This window comes from Cryptotermes secundus, unplaced genomic scaffold (genome assembly GCF_002891405.2).
Source record: "Cryptotermes secundus unplaced genomic scaffold, Csec_1.0 scaffold470, whole genome shotgun sequence".
NCBI classification, from domain to species: Eukaryota; Metazoa; Arthropoda; class Insecta; order Blattodea; family Kalotermitidae; genus Cryptotermes; species Cryptotermes secundus.
The window spans coordinates 380,891-386,890 of NW_019739954.1; the positions used below are offsets into that span (position 1 = coordinate 380,891).

At 39.2% G+C, this 6,000-nt stretch overlaps 1 pseudogene; it reads left to right on the top strand.

Annotated features, from left to right (window-relative positions):
* Window positions 1–3,903: 3,903 nt before the first annotated feature.
* On the top strand, window positions 3,904–4,679 carry LOC111872131 (annotated as a pseudogene).
* Window positions 4,680–6,000: the final 1,321 nt, after the last annotated feature.

Here is a 6,000-nt window from a genome sequence, read left to right on the forward strand (position 1 = left end):
GTGAACCTGAGTAAAGAACAACGGATGCTAGTACTGTATGCCAATTACAATTCTTAAAAAAAGACATGTACAGTCAGAGCTGCTTTAATGTAACAGTGGGCTGTGGATAAATTACAACTTTTCTTTCAACGTATGATGTTAAACAGAAAAGCTGCAATCTGATACCAGTACAATATTATAATAACAATAATGTAAAGGTTACAAATAGATGAATGAAAAATAATCTAATAATTTTCTTGGTTTAAAATAAACGAAAAAAACAACTCCGTGATTTTAATCTGCAAGCGAATTATACCAACCGACCGACCGACTGACCGCCGCTTGTCGTTGAAGTTAGTGCCAACTTTTGCGGATAGAGGGTGTCGCGTGGTCAGCACAATGAATCCCCACTGCTGTCAATTTCGGTTTTCTAGACCGGAGCCGCTATTTCCTTGAAATAGCTCCACAATTATTATCACGAGGCTAAGTGGACCCTGTTCCAGACCCACTACTTCCCCGAAAAGGTTCGGTAGCGCCTGGAATCGAACCCGGACCTCTGGATCTGTAACCAGGAACGCTGGCCGCTAGACCACAGAGGCGGTCTTCTTAGTTTAAAATAATTTTACAAAACATGCAAATTCAGATCCAAACCACAAGCCTGAATAGTGAAATGCACTAATTTTTAAGGGGGGAAGCGGGGAACTAACTACCTTTTTATGTGCTTTGTGCCTGCCAACGTCATATGTAAATCAGAATTTACACTTAATTGTAAAGTCATCAAGTTGCTGATGTTACATTTTGACCATGCAGTCCCTATTTCTACCACTTATTGATTCTGCTCCTGACATCTGAGAGTGGCACTGAACATCTGGCCAATCTGGCCTTCTGCATTCTAGTGACATCTAGCAATATTACTGCAAACTTACTGTAGCTTAAAATAAAGTATGCAATTATGAATGGGCAGGGGAAAGATAATATATATATATATGGTGTGCTTTTTGAGAAAGCAATATTTGAAACTTCTCAGTGGCTGCCACCAAATCAGATCAGTATATTAAATATTCGATATTAAAAATGACATAATTACCTTTAAATACTCTAATAGAATATTCAGTCATAATTTATTAAAAGTTAATATCTTAATTAGATTTTTTTACATGAAATAAACTATTATAGATTATTTTTTGGTCAGAATAACATCAGCATAATATAACCACATAATGTTATAACCCATGGAATTCTTTTAAAAAATGTGATGTTTCCAGATCACTGATTTCAGAATTGCACTAATAACTGCACATGAGATTGTGTTAAACTCTGTATCTATGTGCATGTGTGTGTGTGTGTGTGTGTGCATGCATGCACAGCTGCATTTGCATAGAAACACATTTTATATCTGTGAATGAATGTGATGTGTTCTTCAGGTAACTGGTGCACATTAGAGGCCACACATGTAACCTCTTTTTGTTAGGGAATTGGCTAGAATCTCAGATGACAAAATTGCTATTCTGCCTAAAGTATTATATATTTCTCTTGTTTCTCCTTGCATGACACAACTGCCTCCATGCACATGCTTCCATGTCACTATTTATGACTCTTCTTAAGTATAATTTTCTGCTACACTGTTTTCACTGCTGTATCCATGGGACATGTGGGACATGTTCAATTTATCATGGGTTGATATTATATGACAATTTAAGAGGCATTAACAACATATAACATTGTCAGGAAATCAAAACTTGGAAGACTGCAACCATGAATTTTATATCCACAAATTCTCTGGCCTAGCTGCAAGGTTGCAGCAATGCAGACAGACACAAGACATGTGTGACAATGAGTTGGACCAAACCTTTTACAACCCAAGCAGAGCTATCATTGGACTGGATGAGACATTAGGCAGAGGTAGGGATTTTAATATAAGGTCACACTACTATAATACGTGACCTGGTCTCCTTTGGGGTTGTGGGAGATATACAGTATTTTACAACTACAATTGACACTGTGCAACCTGCAGAAGCTGCACTTCCATTGTTCTAAGATGGCACCAATATTACTATTTCCTACTCAGTTGATGCTTCCTCATCTATTGACTGACCACGTGTTATTGGATACAATTTGCCAGACAAGTGGCAGCAACCATCCCGCAGACATGGAAACAACTGCCCAGAGAGGGGAAGTAGGAACCACAGGCTACAAAAAGCATTACAGAGAGATTCTAATTTTGTTCTAGGGCACCAAACAGCCAAAGGAGGCAACCAAAGGACAACAACCACATACAGAAAAAAGGGGCAACAGCATATTACAAGGGGAACCAGGAAGAATAAAAAAGAAAGACACTACTACAAGTGCCAGAGGAGAAACTTCCACAAAGATCCCTTGATCAGAGAACTATTTATTTTGTATGAAAGCAGGAGCAGTTGTTAGGAACTTTTGAGCATCATTATGCCGCAGTACATATCAGTGAATGAGGTGATGAAGCTGGTGACAATCACTTGAAACAGGAAAGGAGAGAAATGGTAGCATTCAATCCAATGTGGCTACAGCAAGTTATGGAATAAACCCAGGTGGTAAAGAGACACTCTACTCGTACTTCAAAGTAAACTCTAGTGTTGAGTAGCTATGGTGAACAGGAAGCTCACACAAGTTCATGACTTTGGTTTCTTTATCTACTTGTACTCCCTTAGTCTTTCTAGGCACCTTTGTCTTCCATCTTCAAGCTACTTATCCAGCCTGTTACATTCATATTTGTGTTCAGTGTGGCTTTCTTATACATTAGCCCATAATCATATTCCTCTAGCTTTGTCTTCAATTAAAATTATCTGGATTCTGATTACTTTTTGCTTACAATCTGCATTAAGAGGCTGTGATCTATTACCACCTTAAATTATCCGCCCATACAGGTATAGCCTGAAATATGTTTCTCCATACTCTTTTACTGGTAACTTATTTTCATTGGCACTGTACCTTCTTTCCACGTCGTTTAAGGTGCAGCCTGTGTATGCTACAGACGGTTTAGGGCAGCTCATGTATGTTATGCACAAATTCCTACCTATTTCTCACAGCGAGAATATCATTACTTGCAGCAGTGCTCCTGGTGAAGTCTATATACTCTAATACCTTCAGTAACACAAATTTACCTTTTGTTTCAGGATCTGTAAAACATACGCCTTGCTCTGTAGTTAGCATTTAGCATTTTACCACAGAAGCATATGCAATGAAGCTGCAACCTGACTGCATTTACGTTAGTGGTTCCCCAGCTGGGGAGCACGCCCCTTGAGGGTTGTGAGGGCTTCAGGGGGGAGAGGTTGGCAGCTGAAGCCATGAGTAAAATCTATACTTAATTTAAATTAGGTTTAAATACTAATTCTTTTATCTCCATTTAATTTTCTCTTCCATAAGAACCTGCTTGAAATATTAATACAGACTGGATTTTAATATCTGTTAGCGTATCCATTGAAAACTAAAAAACACCATGCAGCATATTGATTCTAAAATTTCTAATTTGTAGTCACAGTTTTAATATGTCACTATTCATAAAAAAATTATAGTTATATAAGCCTAAATGATTGCATTTACTTCAATAATAAGTTTGTGGGGAAGGGGAAATGATGGTTTGGTGAAAAATAAAAGGAGGGCATTATTTAGAATTTTATGGATCATGAATATAGACAAGTTGTAGATTGGTAATCAGATTCCTTGGACCCTTGGATACAGCGCTTGACGACACTTTACAATTAGCTGTCACACACACGCGCACGTGTGCACATACATGCACATGAACGCATGCACACTAATGCCCACAGTCACACCTTCACTGGCAGACTAAATTTGCCATGATCACAGACAATGGTAATGGTTGACTAACTAAAAAAGGAGGCTCATGAAAACGGTGAAGGCAGTTGTGACTGGTTGGTATAATCTTGCCTACTGCAGAATGAACTTCTCGGTGCCAGCACTGAAGATCTTAAAGGTCAGTGTGATGAGAGAAGGGCATTGTTCTAACTGGAGGGAACAAATCTCTTTCAGTATTCAATACCAAATAGGAGTTGAAATGGCTTCGCATTCCTTGTCATCAAGTACTGAAAAGAGCCAGGAGTTGCTGAGAACTCCAAGGAAAGCAACACCGAAAATATCACCAGTATGCTTCAAGATGCTGGATGCCCCCAGGCTTCAAAATGACTTCTGCCTCAGTCTTGTTGACTGGGCTATATATAATGCATTGAGTGTAGGATTGGGAAGCTGTGTATATTTCTGCTCTACCTGCACTAGTCAAGTAACAAGGTTGTGTGATTTATCTGGAGATGGCAACTCTGCGACCTTAGTCACATGGAATGAGCACGGAAATCTTGTAACAGTTGGAACACATAATGGCTATGTGCAAGTCTGGGATGTCAGTGTGAATGAATAAATTAATGAGACACAAGGACATTCAGCAAGAGTGGATGCCCTGGCTTGGAATGGTGATGTGTCACCAGGAAATTCTGATACTTATTTTACAACATGATATGAGAACGCCTAGTCCTGCTGTAGAAAGAAGAATATTAGGTCATCAGCAGGAGTTCAGTGACTCGAAATGATCTCCAGATAATCAGTACCCAGCTTCTGGGGCCAAAGAGAGTCACTTGTTAGTGTGGGACTTGGGTTCCCTTTCACCTGTTCAGAATTACACCGGACATTGGGCAGCAGAGAAAGCTAGTTAAAGGACTGCTGCAGTTAAATCGTTGTGAGCCTTTCTGTTAAAAACTGGTAGCTGAGTTTGGGGATAGTTCGGGAACACTGAGGAAAGGGAACATTTTCCCTTGGAAGCCGTAAACAAGCAACAGCAGCGAAGATGTGACTGTGGACACTAATGTACATCTGTGTGTAATATACAACTCTAAGTCCATTCACACACTGTATCAAAGGATCCAGTAAACTCTTCTATAGCAATGTGATGAAGTGACACAGATTCCTACATCTCCTTTGCTTCTTGCCTTTCTGAGACAACAGTAATGAAACTGATCAGAAGAACAAAAATTATGATAAACTGTGAAAAATATAAGATGTATCTGAAATTCTGAATAAGACATCTTTAAAATTGTACAACCATCTTAACAACTGGCAGGAGATGAGTTTACTTTTCTCTTCTGTGGAAGAGCAGTTGTTAAACAGTACATTTAAAAGAAATCACCAACACTTTGCCATAAAGATATCAAATTATGTGACTCCACTGACTACACAAATGACATGAAAGTATTCTTGGGGAAGGACAAACAGCATAAGGCACAAGACTTCACTGCTATGCATGCTTACAGTCAAAGAACTTACCATGAAAGCAGAAGGATGTGGTCACAAGTGGTATATGGTTACTTTCTTCTCTCTCCTGCCTGATTGAACACCCCGCTCAAGAAGAAAGGAAACTTCCATTAGTCTGTGAGACCAAGTAGGAAGGGCATGCCAGAGGACCTAGGACAGAAGGAAATAAAACTGAAACAGGATGATATTAAAATGTGAAATAGGGGTGACTTGAGTGTTGTAAAGGAACAAAAGAAACATGATGACTAATATTCACAACTGCTAACACAAGGTAACTTATGTCATGAAAAAGAGAACACTGTACAGCCACACAATGTGGAGGTTATAGTTGTCAAATGGGTTATATGAACAAGAGAGAGAGGATGGCCAATGGGTATTCAGCCACCACAGAAGCAACTGGACAGATCAGCATATTCTAAATGGTTAAATCGCACAAAGATAATTCTGACTTGTCCTAGTGAGCTTTATGCTGGGAAGTTCATGATGGACAACAGCCACATGTAAAGAGCCATCTCCTACACCTGCAAATGTCATCAGTAAAGTCACTAAACTAGGCTCTAACAGAGATAAACACTGTCGGTCTAATCGACTGAGATGCATGTAGGTTCTGCTCACAGAACAATGAGAAAAAGTGTAGCGTCTGAAATGTAAGGTAAGTTAATCGGTGGACAAAAAACGTTTCTTTGATCATCACACCAAGATATAGCTGTAAAACTGCTGCAAGTC